This window comes from Protopterus annectens, chromosome 3.part0 (assembly GCF_019279795.1).
Source record: "Protopterus annectens isolate FY-2018-M chromosome 3.part0, PAN1.0, whole genome shotgun sequence".
In the NCBI taxonomy this organism is placed as follows: domain Eukaryota; kingdom Metazoa; phylum Chordata; order Ceratodontiformes; family Protopteridae; genus Protopterus; species Protopterus annectens.
In genome coordinates, this window is record NC_056731.1 from 624,865,599 (window position 1) to 624,884,851 (window position 19,253).

The window sequence follows — 19,253 nt, forward strand, 5'->3', positions numbered from 1 at the left end:
GTTACCCTTGGTCTGAACACTCTTCTCCTCCTCTGTGGCCTGCGGTGGTTGTCAGCATCATCCTCCACAACACCGTCAGCCTCTAACGCATGGTGATGGATCACAGCTATGGCAGCTCCCAACATGTACATTGTAAAAGTTCCCCGTCTGTTTACACCGATGGTGCAGTGTTTTGGAATACACAGGTGTGTGTGAGGTGCCTTCACACTTTATAATATTCTGGTGTGAACACTGATGATGTCATAGGGTGTGTATGTACCATCGGAGCTACAGGGTATCTTATGTCTTTTACCACAGGTACTGCTATTGTGGTGCCTTTGGTGTTGAATTACATTTGGCTGCCATGGATTACCTCTTGCCCTTCCCTTAACATTTCTTAACGTTTCCCCTCCCATTTTCTGGAATGCATCCAGCAGCCTGCTTTCATTTGTACTTTCCAAAACCTGGCTTATCTTACGACATGTGTTCTATGGCCAATCTACTGCAGGTTTGCTTTGCTCTGCTATGACAGTTCTCTTTTCTTTGCAATCCAATACCTCCCCTATCCTGTTCTGCTGGTTGCTGCGAGCAGACTTGTTAGCTGCCGTCGATTGCCCACTGTGAGCTAATAGGTGTTAATTGCTCAGTTGTACTCCAATTACCCTACTGTGGCATTTCCTTATTTTCTTCCCCTAACCTTCCTGTTTGAGCTATGGTGCGTGGCGCGTGCGTCCACTTACCAGGTTTCAGACACGTTTTCATCCGCGTACACATGCGCTTTCGGGCACCATATGTGCTCTCAGCTAAACGATGCTATAACTACATCCCCACCCCTATCCTGCGGCTTTACTTAGCAACGGACAGGCCGGATTTGCATTTCTCCAATGTGCTTACAGCTATGGTGGCACACCCCACTGCTGATGTCATGTATACCTCCAAACCACTCCTCAGTGTTGTAGCGCTGCACTGTATGGTACATCCTTAGTCTGGCGGGACATTTGCAATTCACTATTACTTGCCTCATTTGCATTGCATTGACTACTAATTTATAGTTACCGCGCCGAACACTGTCACAGACCCTTAACAACCCTTGCAACTTGGTTGTGGGGTACCATGCATACCACTGAGTATCATGGTGAAATCATGATTTGTATTATATTGCGATTTTATGACATTTGTGTATATTTCCCTTGTGTTCCTGTTTGCGCACACATGCCCTGCGATTGTACTTTGCGTTACTGTAGACATGACATTAAATGTTTTTTAGGTGTTGTGCATCGTTTCTTATGCCATTGGCTGTATATTTAGCCATTGGCATATGTTAACTTTGTAATACCTGAGTCTGGTCCGCCTTCATAGCTCCGATGTTCTGTTTGGGAAAATGTAAACCGTTTTTTTTTTTGGTTTACATTTCTGTGGGCTTACGCTACGCCTGCACCACTTCATGAATCGCTATGTACCTTCATTTGCATGGTGCAGTACTGTGCATGGGGTGATTAGCATACCTGTGCCGAGGGCTACGCAGATCTGGCATACACTGGTAATGCACATGGAATTGGATCGTACCTGAATCGCTCGGCGGCCATATTTGGCATTATACCACCTACGCTATGCCTGCGCTTGGCGCAAGCTTCATGAATCCCGGGGAGAATGTGTTCTATGCTTTCCAAAATAAACTTACTTTCCCCTACTTCAAATTGCTGACTTTCAACTAACATATGACCTACCCATTCCAAACATTTTTCATGGGGGAATGCAGGTATACAAGGATTATACATCTATAGTAACTGATATGTCATCTTTGTCTATCTCTAAATTTCTTATTGTATCAAAAAAATATTTTGAGTCTATAATAAATGACTTGGTTCCTTGTACCAACCTTAATAGGGCCCTGTCAACAAATACAAGGTACATGCATACTGTACCACAATTACAAATATGACTCAGTCATTGTCCATGTGGGAGCAAATAGCCTGAGACATACCTCCCTGGACTATATGAAGAGAGACATCATAGAGCCCTCGGAATGTGTTTTTCAGGCTGGTATGAGCCTTGCATTGAGCAGCATTTTACTTTCTCCAAGGATAATGCCACAATATGAGCAAAAGCTGACTAACTTTAATAATTGGCTTAGTTTCTGGTGTCATTCTAAGGGGGTACAATGTTTGTCAGCATGGAAGGAGATGGTCAACAGACCATGTGCTTTGCCAAGGATGGTCTGCACCTCTCCCCTCTAGGCTTTTGAATATTAGTTAAAACATTGTCCTCCCCCATAGTGTCTTTTTTAAGCAATGCCAAACTGAAAGTACTTCTGACATAGCAAATCAAAACCAAGAAAATCTAAAGGTATTACTGCTCAATGCTAGGAGCCTAAACAAAAAAACTCCAATCCCTGGAAGCTCTCTTTACCCTAGAGAATGCTGATGTCTGTGTGGTCTCTGAGACATGGTTTAAAGACACAGACAGCACACCAACAGTGCAAGGTTATAATGCCTTCCACACATTTAAACCAGCTACTTCACAGGCAGGGACTACATGTGGAGGTGTCTCTATTTGCATCAAAAAATAAATATACTTTGTCTGGTCAAACAAGACAATGCACTTGAGCTGCTCCATGTTCAAATCACCATAGGTAAAATTCAATACCACTTCCTTGCAAGCTATAGGCCCCCCTCTATGAGCCAGGAAACCCATCCCATGTATTTAAATGTATTAGAAACACTAACCATCCAACCAAATACAATAATCATGGATGTCTTTAACTACCACATTATTAACTGGGAATCCTATATGACATCAAATGTACATGCACAGAAATTCCTGGATTTTGTAAACACAAACTCCTTGGACCAGATAGTCAATACACCAACCAGGGGGTGCAACTGTACTGGATCTGGTCCTCACTAATATGGGAGAGTGCTGCACACCCCCTACTGTAATGCCTTCTCTGGTAAGGTCAGACCACAAAATGGTTTCCTTTGAAGTAAAAATAAAACCTGGACCCCCAGCTAAACCAGGAATATTCAGGAACTATTCTAAGGCTAACCTCCTGCTGTTAAGTGAGAACCTGGCAAGGTTTCAAGCCCCTATAAACCCAGGGAACACTTCTGCATATGCAGAACTGTTCAAAGAAGCCCTGTATAAGTATGTTAATAGCTGCATAGAGGCAGCTGTACCCACTAGAAAGAAGTGCAGAACTAACTCAAAAAACAAGCCACCCTGGTGGAATCACAAAATCTATCAGATGTATAACAGGAAGAAGAAAATCATGGCAAAAATTAGGAGGTGCAATACCCAGCAGGATAAAAGCACTCTCACCAAACTAAACAAACAACACAGAGGACAAATAAAGTCTGCCAAAGCCAAATTTGAGGTAGGTTTGGCTTCCCAGGCCAGGGACAACCACAAAGCATTCTTTAGCTAAGTCCGCAACTGAAAAGGCAATACACAATTGTGTGCAGACCTCATTGTAAATGGAGCCACCTATAATGAGCAAGATATAGCAAACCTCCTGGCTGATAAATTCAGCTGCAACTTTACTCCTCTCTCCTCCTTAACCTTCCCTCAAGAAACATCATCAAATATAACTCCCCTACTATCACTATGGAACAGGTCCTTAATGCTATCTCTAAGACCAAGAACACTGCATCAATGGGCCCAGACAATATTCCAGGATACCTTCTAAATAGCATGAAACATGACCTATCAGGGCCTCTGGAATTACTATTTAACCGTAGCTTCAAACAGGCTTCGTGCCTCATGAATGGAGAAAGGCAACAGTCATCCTTCTGCACAAAGTTGGAAATCTACAGGCCCTGGAAACTACAGACCCATATGTCTCATTAGTCTTGTATGAAAAGCCATGGAAAGAATTATCATGGAGATGATCAATAGAGATATAGTAAACCTCCAGACACTGGACCCAACCCAGTTTGGTTTCATCAAGGACAGATCATGCCTATTCAACCTGGTAGACTTCTTTGAGAAGGTCACCAAAGCAATGGATGAGGGCAAAATCGTTCACACTGCTTATCTTGACCTGGCCAAGGCATTTGACACAATACCCCACTCGGGCATTATTGACAAACTCAAGAGGTTGGGTATAAACCCATATGTCATCCAGTGGATAACCAACTGGTTCACAGACAGAACCCATGAAGTTAGAATTGGGGAGTCCACCTCTATAAAGAGGCAGTCACAAGTGGAGTCCCTCAGGGATCAGTACTTGAACCACTTCTTTTTGGTATTTACTTCTCAGACTCAAGGCCAATGTCAATGGTCTCTGGCTGACTAAATTTGCAGATGATTGCAAATTAGGAGCTGTCATTGAATATCATACTGACACAAATGTTCTCCAGGAGGGGCTGACATAGACAAACAACTGGTGTCAGAGCCATGGACTAAAACTAAATACCAAGAAATGCATAATAGTATCCTTTGGGAAGTCATCCATTCCTGGTAAGTATCATATTGACAACACACCCCTTATAGTTGACCCAGTAGTCAGGGAGTTAGGGAAACACATAGATAGTAATCTAGCCTTTGATCATCATGTGTCTACATTGGTGAGGAAATCATTCTATGTTGAGCAACTTATAAACAAAGGTATGGCATCTAAGTCCAAGGAAGTCATTGTTCCACTGTATTTGCATTTTATCAAACCTATCATTGAGTACAATACCCACTTTGGTATGTACCTAACCAGGCTTATCCAGCAACTGGAATGTCCACAGAGGTTCCTCACTAAAAGAATACATGGCACAAGTAATATATCATATGCTGACCGTCTTAAGGCCCTATCCCTGTAGTCTGTTTCCTACAGGATTTTGAGGGGAGATCTATGTCTGGCATACAAGGCATTGTCAGACCCCGCACTCATGGACCTACTGCATATCCACAAAAGAAAACAGTACCAGAATTACCTGTTCTAAAGACTTAGACCTTGCCTGTGATATAAATAGGACATGCTGGAGATATAGGTATGTATCACAAAGAATACGTCTTCTATGGAACAGGCTCCCCATCCATGTGAAGCAAAGTTCCTCCCTAACCTAATTCAAGTGCAACTTGGATAATTGGATCCCTGGTTTGGCACCTATGTCTCTAATACAAACAGGTAACCTGTAAATGGTTCATCTCCCAGGCCCATGCTTACGCTTAGAAAAGGGTGTCATAACTTGCCAGAGATTTGGGATGCATGGGTTGGCATAAAAAGGCCCTTGTGGTCGTTAGCCTAGTAAACACCTATGAACCTATAAACCTATAAAATAAAACTTCAGCGCAAATAAACAGTAGTAACAGACTGTAAATATTTGCATTTAAAGAGTGTACAGGTAGTAGCAGACCTTAAAGAGACACTTCTCTGATGTCATTGGAACTATTAGAAATTTGAATCAGGTAAAAATAAATCAAAGCTGTTTAGCAAAAGCATCAGAGCAGCCAGCCAAACAGAGTATCTATCTATCTGTCTATCTATCTTTCTATCTATCTATCTATCTATCTATCTATCTATCTATCTATCTATCTGTGTATAAACACACATACACATACATATATAAAATACCCCACACACATACACACAAATATATAAACAGTAGTCTATTTTATCAGTTAAATAAGGTTTTTAAAGAATATATTCTGTAACTTTCATTTCACTGGTTTTCAGTATACTGATGTTTTCTATCATTTTATTTTAGAGTATAAGTTTATATCCAGTTATGAACTGTATATATCTTAGTGGCTTCACTTTCTTAATTATGAAAAAATGCTTTTTAGACAACTTGCCATGCAGTTCTTTTTCTATTTTTTCTCAATACTATGTTGTGTTATTGCAACATATTTATATTCTTCCATTTTTTCATAATCTCCCTGATTATACATTAAATGTGAAGTATATTGCCCAGTACACTTACTTTATTAACTTAATTACTTAATTGTTCATAATAGATGTCATATGAATATAATAGTGCAGAAATACATGAATGCAATAATTCATTTAAAGAAGTTGCTATTTGCCAAGTTAGACTGAAAATTTGCCTTCTTCTCATTAGTTCAAGTGACTGCTCTGTTTATTTTCAAGGCATGCTTATAGGCATAAGAACTTTGTTCTTAGCTACAAACCCCAGACCTCTTTGCAATTTGAATATAATTTCATTTAGAATTATTATTTCATAGAATGGCTGAGACAGTTTTATAGCCATCTCTGTTGTGTATGTAATGTTGAACTATACACAGTACATCAATACAACATACCTTGTAAAACTCGTTTATGCAGTCTGTGACATATTGCGCCAAAAATTAATTTAAGAAAATATGTCAACTATTACATCGTATAATTCACAAAGGATTAAAACAGGGCTTGGATTGCTGTGATTTATGTTCCTTTGGAAACAGTATAACTGCAATACTCCCTAATTAAAATAACTCATGGAATAAATGTAGATAATTCATTAAAAAGCCAGAAATGTAATTCTATTTAAATTTTATTCTTACTTTCAGACTAGTAAACGGAAACCTGGCAAATACTGAATTGTCTTTTGGGAAAGATTAATAATTTAGCAGGACAGCTTCTCAATATTAAAAAAAGTGCATTGAAGTATATGACAGAAATTTCCACAAAACTCAGAAACACTTTTGTGATTGTATAACCTCTGCTCCTTTGTAGGCATTATCATTCTGTTGACATTTAAACTTCCATGTATATGAATTTAAAAGAAAGACTAGTTTAGGAGACCTCACAGTGTGCCCTCAGAATGCTGGTATTATGAACATATGTACTTTATACTACCTTTAGATACTGATGGTATAAGTATAATCATAGTGTTTGCCTAAAACATCATTATACTACCTTCTTCCATGATTTGAGGTCTTTCAAAGGATTTCTTTCAATCTTAACCCATTCCCTCCAACAGCATCTGGAAATTTACACTGTAACTTCCAATGGGCGGAGCCTAAGCTTTTTGATAGAATCAAATTATGTTCTTATATTTCAAACAAATATTCTCTGGAACCATATAGGTAACTAAGGAAGTATACATGACATACTCTCCAGGACAAACTATTTTTATAGTGGTAGCATTTGTAATGTTATGAGGTAGTGCCATCTGTGCCAGGGAGAGTAGGGCAGTACATGTGTACATATGCCAGCATAGCTAGCTGGAGTTTTGAAAATAATTTTACTATCATACTAATTTGTACAGATGGTTGAGTTAAAATATATTTGTAAAGTTACTTGTCTTAAAAAAATGCCTCAACAGTAGGTCCTGCTGGACAGAAAGAGTGTATGCGTGTATATTAAGATGTACATTTGATCAGGTAAAATGATATATGTTTATCAGAGAACCCTGGAAGGTTGGGAAGTTTGAAGTTGTGTTATAGCTTTCAGATGCTGCCACAGATCTTGCCAAAACTGTGTGTGTGTTATACCAGAGTCAGGTGATGAGAGGCGATGTCATCCTCTAACCAGCATCTGGTTTCTTTGGAACTCTCGCAGCAGCACTTAGGAATCTAACAGGAAATATTTCTGACAGGATATACATCTCACACATCCACACAGACAAGGGAGACATCATCTGGCATTTGCTGTGGTAAGATAATCAGCACACATCAGCTTGCCTTGCTTTAGTAAGTAGTCAGGGAACAGTAATTCTTTAGCCCATCAGGGACATTTAGTGAGAATCATTTAGTATTGTTTTCTGCATCAGTGAGAAACTATCCAACTGTGTTATTTTTTATATCTCTGTGATTGAAATTCTCTTATTGTAGCCAGTATTCTCCTATTTTCTGTTTTATTATTTATTATTAAATATTTTAATACCTTTCATTGTGACTGGTCCTTTAGAGAATACTTTTAACATTTTGAGAGTACTTATGTTTGTTTTAGTGACACAGTGGCTGCCCCTGAAAGCTTTGCTGCTTTGGCCACACCCTACCATTTGTATTAATATTAATTGTACACAGTATAATTGGGCAGTCTTTGTAAGAGCCTTAGGGTAGCTGACAGGTGGCAGTGTGATTACCTCAGAGTCTGGGTAGAAAGAGGCACAGCTAATAAATCTGAGCCAGCTTTTCCCAGGAGTGTATGTGTGTGTGACACTCAAATATCCAAGTGTGTGTCAGCTACTAGAAACAGGGACACAGAGTTCCAAAAGTTAGTATGGAGTTTTGTGTAGGTCTGGAAAGAGAAGGAGAGTCCAACCCCAGGTCTGGAGAATGGTTCATATGTGCTCTTAAGGGAAATTGTGCTCTATGCAGGGAGCTGCATCTGAAAATGCTGTGTGAATCCATCTTTGCTCTTAATGACTGCCCCTCACCAGTTTCAGTGGTAAGGATTGAGTCTCCTTGATTGTTGGCCCAAATTAGGGACCCATCACATATTGGAGGCAGCAAAGTGGGATATTAATTGAACTTCAGTAGCCGGTGGGCATTTGTCATTGAAAGTGTGTGTACTCTCAGCAGACACAAGGTAAGCATGCAGAGTTTCATTTTCACAACAGTTTTATTTATTTTTGTTAGTTTAGTTTAGTCAGGGAAGGCAGGCAAGGATGTTATCAGAGGCTTATAGCAAGATGACAAAGAACCAGTTGGCCAAGGTGTGCAAAGCCAAAGGACCAGTGCATACCAAACTGACTAAAGAGGAAATTATTTCAGCCTTGCTCACAGCCACAGCATGGAGCAGCAACCCAGAAGACAACCGGACTGGTGATAGGGGTGTGCAGTCTTCAGAAACAGAACAGTTCACCTTTTCCTCAGAGGACTTCAAAATCCATCTAGAGTTAAAGAGGCTTGAACTTGAGGCCAAATGACTGGAGAAGCAGATGGAATTAGAATCTGAAGAGATGCTGTGGTGTTTGGAGGTTGAACAGAGACTGTGGCATTTGGAGGCAGAAGAAAATGAAAAACAGCACAAACTTGAGAGGGAGATTCAGACTCTTCAGCAGGGTCATGGACTTAACGGGGAATGGAATAACCAAACCCCAGAAGCAATAAAGGTTGGTAAATTTCTTCCACAGTTTACAGAGGATGATGATTTTGATTGTTTTATTCATGTATTTTAAAGGGTGTGTAAACAGTATAAAGCCGACCAAGGGCTTTGGGTATGGTTTCTGACCCCCTTACTCCATGGTAAAGCTGTAACTGCTATTTCTAAATTGTCTGATGCTGATTGTTTAAACTATGGCAAAGTAAAGCACCATTTACTGGAATGCTTTAGGTTAACACCTGAAGCTTACATAGAACAGTTTTGTGAGCATAGATGCAAGGCAGATGAAAGTGCATGTGGTTATATTGCTGAGTTAAGCACTTATTTTTATAGGTGGGTAAATGGGTGTCAGGTCACCACTTTTGAAAGGCTGGCACACTTTGTGGTGAGGGAACAAGCCCTTAGCACTTTGCCTGAGGACATGAGAATCTGGTTGGCAGACTGGGAGTGTAACTCTGCAGATGAACTGGGGAGAAAAGGGGATCTCTACTTAGCAAGCAGGGACCACTGAACAAGAAGTGGATACCCAGGGCTGCACATAGATATAAGGGAACCCATAGTGGGTAGCCAAAAATCACCCCAGCAGAGTGCAACAGTAACAAGGGAAGCCACTAATTCAAGTACACAGCCAGGATCAAGGGTTAGATGTTTTAATTGTAACCAGGGGGGCCATGTAGCATGTAAATGTCCACTGAGGCAAGGTGGGGAACGTAAGGTGAAGAAGCCAAAAAGTGGGAATAACAGCATGCCAGTGGTAAGTTGTCTGGAGACAACAGGGGTACCAAACTATCACCAAAGTTTTTATCCTATCTTAGTAGATGGAAGCCAGACCACTGCTAAGACAGACACAGCCTCTGACATAACCAGTATGAAGCCTTCAGTGATTAAAGAGGGGCAATACTTGCTTGGGCAGTCCACACCAGCCGGAGCTTTAGAAGGGACCGCATTCCAAATACCTTTAGCCAGGGTTGTCCTTGACTGGGAGAGTGGAAAAGGAAGCAAGCAGGTAGGTGTCTTTGAGGATATCCCTGCAGATGTCTTGATAGGGAATGATTTTGATAATGCAGTACCTTGTGTGCATGCAGTTACACACAGTCAGGCTTGAAGACAGGTATTTGGGTCAGGTACACTGGGAGAGACCCAGACAGATCCCACACCTGAAGCTGGGGCTGGTGATTTGACTATTTCAGGGAGGGAGCTACTCTGTAGCAGTAAGCCTGAAAGTGAGCCACAGATGCTGATAGGTACTGATGTTCCCATGGACAGGGTGACTGCAGGGTGGAAGTGAGTGGTAGAACCTAGGCTGACAATGAGTCAGTGCTGTCAGAAGAGACCGGGCTTCCTGTGGAAAGGGAGCTGGGAATGGTCACAAAGGCAGAAATGAGACAGCCTCAGCTTTCAGATCCCACATTATGAGGCTTGAGGGAGGTAGCTGAGGAGGCACCTGATTCTCAAGGAAAAGGGGAGACTGTATACTGGAACAAAGCATTACTGTACAGAGAGTGGCTCCCTGAGGGAGGGTTAAGAGGGCAAGGTAATACAGCAGTTGGTAGTGCCTATAGCCTACCATCTGGAACTTTTAGCCATAGACTATGACATTCCTTTTGCAGGTCATATGGACATAAAGTGCATCAAGAGAAGTATTATGCAGAACTTTTATTGGCCTGGAATTACAAAGGATATAACAGTACTGCAGGACCTGTGAGCAGTTCCAAAAGGTAGACAAGGCAAGATACAAGATCAAGGCTCCTTTGATACCTTTGCCTGTGATGGAGGACACACTTCAGAGGGTAGCTATGTATATTGTGGGGCCCTTGAATATCCCAAGTTCCATAGAGAAGAAGTATATCCTGGTGATAGTAGATCATGCTACTAGATACCCTGAGGCTGTGTCTCTTTCCTCCATAGAGGCAGAGAAGGAGGCAAATGCTTTGTTAGAGATTTTCAGCAGGGCAGGTTTCCTGAGAGAAATACTGACTAATAGAAGTGCCAATTTCATGTCAGACCTGCTGGCTTGTCTGTGGAAGAGCTGTGGGGTGAAGCACCTGAAAACCACCCCTATCACCCCCAGACTAATGGTCTCGTGGAGAGGTTAAACTTAACACTAAAGACCATGCTACGGGTGTTTGCAGACCATTTTAATAGACAGTGGGACAGATTCTTGCCCCATCAACTGTTTACATACATACAGGTATCCCAGAAATCCACAGGTTTTTCATCCTTTGAGCTGCTGTATGGGCAAAGGGTGAGGGGGGCTTTAGATTTGATTTATAATGAGTGGGAGGGTGAGTGTTAATCCCACAAGGATTTTGTTATGGCATATATCCTAAACTTCAGGACAAGGCTTAGGGAGCTCATGAGCTTGGCAAAAACGTCTGGTATGACAAGAATGCTTGAGTTTGACAGTATGCTGTGGGACAGGATGTTATGAGGCTCATTCCTGTCAGACAGAATAAGCTTCAGGCACAGCTTGGGAGGGACCCTATGAAGTGGTAAGGAAGGTCAGTGATGTTAACTACATGATAAACCTACAAGGTAGGAGCCAAAGGGCAGGGTTGACCATTAAGCCCAGTAAGTGTCAGGTAGGTATGGCAGAGGTCTCCTACCTGGGACATAGAGTGAGGAGTGGTAAGATTAGGGCAAAACCTGTGAAAGTGGAAATTATTCAGTCGTTGCCTGCCCCTGTTATCAAAAATCAGATGAGGGCATTCTTGGGGACAGCGGGGTACTATAGAAAGTTTGCTCCCAGTTATAGTACAATAGCTGCTCACCTCACAAACCTCATGAGGAAAGACAGATCAGATAAGTTAGTGTGGACCCCAGCCTGCAAGCAGGCATTCCAACAACTTAAAGGGGCTTTGGGATGACCCCCACTGTACTAAACAGTCCAGATTACAGCAAATAATTTGTTGTGCAGGATGATGCTTTGAACCTTGGGGTGGCAGCTGTATTCAGCCATGTTTCCTCAGTGGAAGAACACCAGTCAGTGGTATATCTCAGCCATAGACTCCAATCCAGGGGGAATTTTAGGCAGCTGTAGAAATGTCTAGGCATACTGTGGGCTGCATAAACCTCAGCCCTATTTGTATGGAAGGAAATTCACTGTGGTTACAGACCACGGTCCTTTAACATGGCTACATTGTGCCAGCCAGTAAAATGCCAAGTTATTAAGGTGGAGCCTAGGATTGCAGGCATATGACATGACAGTGCAGCACAGTAGTGGGTTCAGCAATGCCAATGCAGATGGGCTCTGAAGACAAAGTATAGGTTAATGTGTTCCCAGACAGGCCCATTTCTCTCAAGCAACATTTGTCCAGGGTCACTTGATAAACTATCTTGAGTTTTCAAAGGGGGGGGGGATGTGATGTTATGAGGTAGTACCATCTGTGCCAGGGAGAGTAGGGCATAGCTAACTGGAGTTTTGTAAAGAATTTTATGTTATTTTACTATCACACTGATTTGTACAGATGTTCAAGTTAGAAATATATTTGTAAAGTTACTTGTGTTAAAAAAATGCATCAACAGATGCTCTTGCTGGACAGAAAGAATGTATGCATGCATATTAGGTTGTATTGTTGTAACTGATTACATATGCATGTTTAGCAGAGATCCGTAGAAGGGTGGAAAGTTTGAAATTTTGCTATAGCTTTCAAATGCTGCCACGGATCTTAGCAAAACTCTGCGTGTGTATTGTACCAAAGTCTCCTGGCTAGAGGTGATGTCATCCTCTAACCAGCATCTGGTTTCTTTGGAACTCTCACAGCAGCACTTTGGAACCTGTCAGGGATGATTTCTGACAGGATATATATCTCACACATCCACATAGACAAAGGAGACATCATCTGACTTTTGCAGTAGTAAGACACTCAACACACATCAGCTTGCCTTGCTTTAGCAAGTAGTCAGGGAATATTAATTCTTTATTCAGTCAGGGACATTTAGGGAGAATAGTTTAGTTTAGTATTGTTTTCTGCACCTGTGAGAAACTATCCAACTGTATTATTTTGCATATCTTTGTGATTAAAACTCTGTTGTTTATTGTATTCAGTATTCTACTGTTATCTGTCTTATTTATCAGTAAATATTTTAATAACTTTCATTGTGGCTGGTCCTTTACAGTACATTTTTAACATCTTGAGAGTATTTAAGTTTTTTTCAGTGACACTATGGCTTCTCCTGAAAGACTTGCTGCTTTGGTCGCACTCTACTATTTGTAGTAATATTAATGTTACACTGTATAATTGTGTACCCTTTGTAAGAGCCTTAGGGTAGCTGACTGTTGGCAGTATGATTACCTCAGAGTCTGGGCAGAAAGGGACACAGCTAATATATCTGTGCCAGCTTTTCCCAGGTGTGTATGTATGTGTGTGAAACTCAGATATCCAAGTGTGCGTGTGTCAGCTACTGGGAACTGGGACACAGAGCTCCAAAACTGGTCGGTGTGGAGTTTTGCGTGGATCTGGAGAGAGAAGTAGGGTCTAGCCCCAGGTCTGGAGTGTGCTCCCTGTGTGACCTTCAGGGAAAGTGTGCTTTGTGCAGGGAGCTTCATCCAAAAATACTGTGTGAATCCATCTTTGCTCCTAGTGACTGCCCCTCACCAGAGTCAGTGGTGAGGATTGAGTCTTCTTGATTGCTGGCCCAGAGTAGGAACCCATCACATTATTCTTTAGGTTCTAGGTCTTAAATTGGATTTTATAAGTCACAGTAAACAGTAACTATCAAGTTTGTAATATTTTATATATAGCTTACAATATTTCAGCAACCACACAAGTTACACACATACTGTCAGCAGCATTTTGCTTATCCAAGTGATTCCATTCATATGAGGCTAAGCAGTTCTGTCTGTTAGTTGGTTGTCAAGATATTTAAAAGAAATAAAATGTATGACAATATAAATAAATATTATATGAAGAACAATTAATATCTCTTTACCTGCACTAAACAGAAGTCAAATATCAATACAGTTGTGTTTGCCATTGTGTTAGCTTGAAGATGAAATCTTTTAATATTGTGTATGTAGCATGGTTTTGAAACTTCTAAAGCAAATACGAACAAGCAATATTTGATGCCTAATAATATGCACCTGCAGAAATACCTAAAGGTGTCACTCGCCTGTAATGAGTTAAATCAGCTATCTCTGTACCTTAAGTTTTTAGCTGAATTTTTAAGGCAACCAAGGCTCACTCATGTTTGTTAGTATGTTGTTATTTGTCTTTTGGCTTTTTCCCAGTAAGGGGTCACCACAGCGGAACTCCGGTCCACTAATGATTGGCAGTAGATTTTTACGAAATGCCGAGGTGCCAGCTCGATGCCCAACCTTCAACGAAGGCACGCCCATTTACGCACGCATGTCTTTCGAACGCTACCCAACCGTGGGGAGGACATGCAGACTCCATACAGAAGTCACTCCCAAGCCAAGCCGAGAATCGAACAGGAGAACCTCTTGCTGTGAGGTAACAATGCTACTGCCATACCACCGCGGCATATGTTGCACACTGTAAGGTATGCTTCCAATTCCATGTTGGGACAACCAACCGTCATCTCAGGGAGAGGACCAGGGACCACACATGTATCTATATTAAATATTGAGCACAAAGGTTGTAGTCTCTGTTGTCTTGGGGATCTTGTCATAGTAAAGTACACTGGGCTCAGTAGACTGCAACCTGCCAGCAAAGTGAATGAGAAAAGAAGAAAGACAATGCTTGTTGTGCAGTCATTTTACTCCAAACATTGTCTGCAGTTATATGAAATATTTTTACTTCAGAGATCTTATGTTTGCCCTTCAAATGCCTTTTCCTTGTACTTACTTATTCAGAATCAGACTATAGAATACCTTTTTGGTTTAAATTTTCATGAATAATGTGTTAGGCATGTTAGATAATCCTTAAATTCATACTATTATGCATGGAGACCATGTATGCTTGTAAAGAAGGGGAGTTATTGGCATACCTAGATAACAGTGTAAAGGAAAAAAGTTTGCTTACATAAAATCCAGGAAATATTATCCTTCTGTTTATATCTTTATAATGATCTTAACTACACAGTGAGTGTAATAAGTTGACGTAATTTTGAAATAGTGAATACTAATGAACTTCACATTCCCTTTAATGGCTGTCATTTCCTTCTCTCACAGCTGATGGTTGCAATGCTGATTCTTTAATATGCTTCTGCATTGTAAGTAGTAGGCAAAAAATCTGATTTATATTAGAGAAAATCAAAACATTACTGCAAACAGATGCATTTATGAATAAAGAGAAACATGTTTAAAAAGTTGAATATCTAATAGTGTATTTAAGAAGTAAGCTAGAAGTTTTGTCAGAGTTTTATGTCATTTTTGATGAGGTCGCTTCCTTTCCCAGAAGAGTTAAAACACTACAGTTAATTTAATTGGGGGGGGGTTGAGGGAGGGGACAAAGCCTCAAACATTAAGGACTGGGATGCAGCCTCAGCTCACAATCTAAGAAAAGTGTCACTTTGTGTGTGGTGCGGGAGTGGACAACACTTTTTTTAGTGAGTTTGCTAACAAGAAAATAGCCCAGACCATTGTCAGGCAGTGAAGTTCCTACAAATAAGATTATTATTAGGGAAACAGTGTAACACTGGAACAGAATGGACTCACCACTGATTATCAGGGCAGCTCATCTAACATTAATTCCTTTGCATGATGAAGAGCAGTCAACAGGGCTAGGTCACTTCTCATGGAAGTGAAATTATACCAACAAGAAGCATGTCAGAATAGTCTTGTACTTATAGAATGATTTGAGTTCTGTGAAGAATTCATCCATCACTCTGTAATTTGTATCCTGAGTTTGTATTAGTAGAAAATGATTAACTATAATTAGATAATCTGATATAAAGATAAGCCTTTACATGTTTAATGGTGGTTGCCACTAGTCCTGCTAACAGCAGGGCACTCATATTTTGGATCTAATGACCCCATCACCCACTTCAAAAACCAGAGGGACACAAAAAGTCCCACTTTTGATGAATCTCTGAATTTCTGAGAAAAGCTACATGCACTTCATACTTTTTCTCGGTAATTCTGAAATTTTATTTGTGATTTCACTAACTCAGACTTTCAGGCAGAACTGTTTCCTGTCAGGTGCAGGTGGTGAAAATAGTTCAGTAATTGGGTAAAATTTGTGTAGGGGTGGGGGCTGACATAAGGAAGACCTCTAGAAAGCCTGCGGCTGGTAGATCATGTTTTTATCAGTACTTTTGCAGCCATGACTACCTCTCAACCTCTTAGCAGAAGAAATCTGGACAAAGCCTAAAATAACGGGGGAAAAAGGCCCAAAATAGGGACAAATTTTAAATATTGCTCTTATAAACCTAGAAAGTTGTTGTTAGAATAATAGGATTTGTATTAGCATGCATTTTGTGAAAAATAAGAAGTCTTCAACTCAAATGCATGTCTTTATTTAGTGACTTTAATCCTAAGTAATTTGCCAGAAAACCACAAATTTTATAAGGAACAGACCAAAGATATGAGGCAAAAATCTGGACATTCTGCAAAAATCAGGACAGTTGAGAGGTATGAGAAGTATTAAAAAAGGGGAAGATTTTTAAGCCAAACAGCAAGGAAGCCTGAAAGAAAGGAAGAGATCCAGCACGGAAGCCCAGTTGCCAATCAGGCAGCAAACCTGCAAGATGGCCAGCTAGCAAGCAGGCCAGTGGGCCAACAAAATGGCCAGCTAGTAAGAATGCCAGTAGGCCAGCCAGCAAGGAGACTAGTAGGGTGGACAGCAAGACATACAGTAAGGTGGCTAGCTTACCAACCAACATGCCAACAAGGTAGGCAGCCAGCCAGAAGGCCAGCAAAGTGGCCAGCTAGCTAGGTGGTCAGCCAACCAGAAAGACAGCAAGGTGTCCAGTAAGATGGCTAGATAGCCACATGGCCAGCAAGTGAGTCAGTAGGCCAACAAGGTGGTCACCAAGTCAGGAGGGCACCACAGTGACCAGCAAGCCAGCCAAAAGGCCATCAAGGTGGTCAGCAAGCCAGTCAATCCAAAGGGAAGGTCACCAACCAGCTCAGTGAAAAGGACACCAGCCTCCCCAGAGGTAGGGAAGCTAGACAGCCTACCACTGGAGCTGATAAAGATAGTGGAAAGCCAGCCATGTAAAGACCATGGTTGTCCTGTTCTGCTCTGTAGTGGTAAGCAGAACTAGCATTTTAGTTTTGGAACGTTTAAAAATGGCTATGTATTCTATTTTTCAACTACTACTCATATTACACACGCACACACACACACACACACACACACACACACACACACACACACACACACACATATATATATATATATGTTGTTGTTTATCTTTCAGCTTTTCCTGGTAAGGGGTCGCTACAGCAGAACTCCAGTCTACTAATGATTAGCAGTAGATTTTTATGAAACACTGAGGTGCCAGCTCGACGCTCAACCTTCAACGAAAGCACGCCCATTTACACATGCATGTCTTTCGAACACTACCTAACCACGGGGAGGACATGCAGACTCCACACAGAAGGCACTCCCAAGCCCAGCCGAGAATCGCAACACTACCACCGTACCACCGCATACAAATATATATATATATATATATATATATATATATATATATATATATATATATATATATATATATATACATGCATTTAGTTGATGAAACAATCTTTGAACGTTAGTTTTTCTGAACCAGAATATATACATGCATTTAGTTGATGAAACAATCTTTGAACGTTAGTTTTTCTGAACCAGAATGTCGAATTATAAAGTAGCGAACGGTCAGAATGTCATACAAAACACCGAATGCAACATTTCCAACCACTCTACCACCTAAACAAACGCTACCATAGGTCAAGAAGGGGGGATATTGTGTGTTTCGACTATTTCCAGTTTGGACATATGAGAACCTGCTGCACTGCTTTCGACATTTAGTACGTCGACAAGGTAACAGACTACTAAATGCATGTGTGTGTGTGTATATATATATATATATATATATATATATATATATATATATATATATATATATATATATATATATACACAATATATATATATATATATATATATATATATATATATATATATATATATATATATATATACTCAATTATTCAACTATTTATTGGTCTGGTGTGACAGCAACAATCTAGTACTGAATGTCAGCAAGACAAAGGAGGTGATTGTTTATTTCAGAAAATCTCAAGTACCACACAAACCTCTAGTGATGAAAGGCGACAATGGAAAGGGTCAAAAGTACAAAGTTCTTGGGTGTTCATATCACGGAGAACTTATCCTGGTCAGTCCATGTATCCAGTGCAGTCAAAAAAGCTCAACAATGCTTGCACTTTCTAAGGAAACTTAGGAAGGCAAAATTACCAAGGTCCATACATCAGACCTTTTATATAGGCATCATTGAGAGTGTCCTGACCAACAACATTGCGGTCTGGTATGGGAGCTGTAACAATCAGGATCAGAAGGCTCTCAAGAGAGTTGTAAGGGCAGCAGAAAGAATCATTGGCACCTCCCTTACACCTCTGGAAGATCTACATAAATGCCAGTGCATCAACAGGGCCAAAAAGATTCCCAGCGATCCAACACATCCTGCCAATGGTCTGTATACTCACCTCTCCTCAGGCAGAAGATGCAGTATCCTGCATTGTAAGACCATCAGACTAAAAAACAGTTTCTTTCTGCTCTCCATTAAACTGTTGAACTCTTCGGAAAAATGAACCATAACATTTGTTACATAACTAGCTTATCAAGGGGCTTATTTAATGGATGTGCAATAACTAAGTGCAAAACTAAGGTGGCTCACCTACACACACTGAAGGACTGTAAAGTGCAATATACAAACTGTGCAATAATTCACTCTAATCACAGATATCCTGCTATTGCTTCAATTTTACTTTGACAATATTACCTTCATATTGTTCCTTGTCTCCCTTGTTCCCTGCTCTGTGATGGGTGTGGGTCACTGCTGTCCTACTTTACTTACTAATTGCTACTTATTAAATTTCTACTGTGTTATTTTATTAAATTTGCTCTGTCTATATGTGCAACTGTTTCCTGCATTAAGAATGAAGCATTGTAATTTCCTTCAGCTACACTGCTGTGTAGTTCTGAATGACAATAAAGTTTTCTTTGACTTTGATTTTTTTTTATTATTATTCTTTTTCTTACTGCTGTATTCCGAGGTAAATAGGGTGTGTTGTACATTGCATTAGAATCAGTATTTAGAACACATCTGTAGCCTGTTTACTGCATTTCCTGTGTTGCACTTAATTTAAAATCAGTTTTCTTAAAAT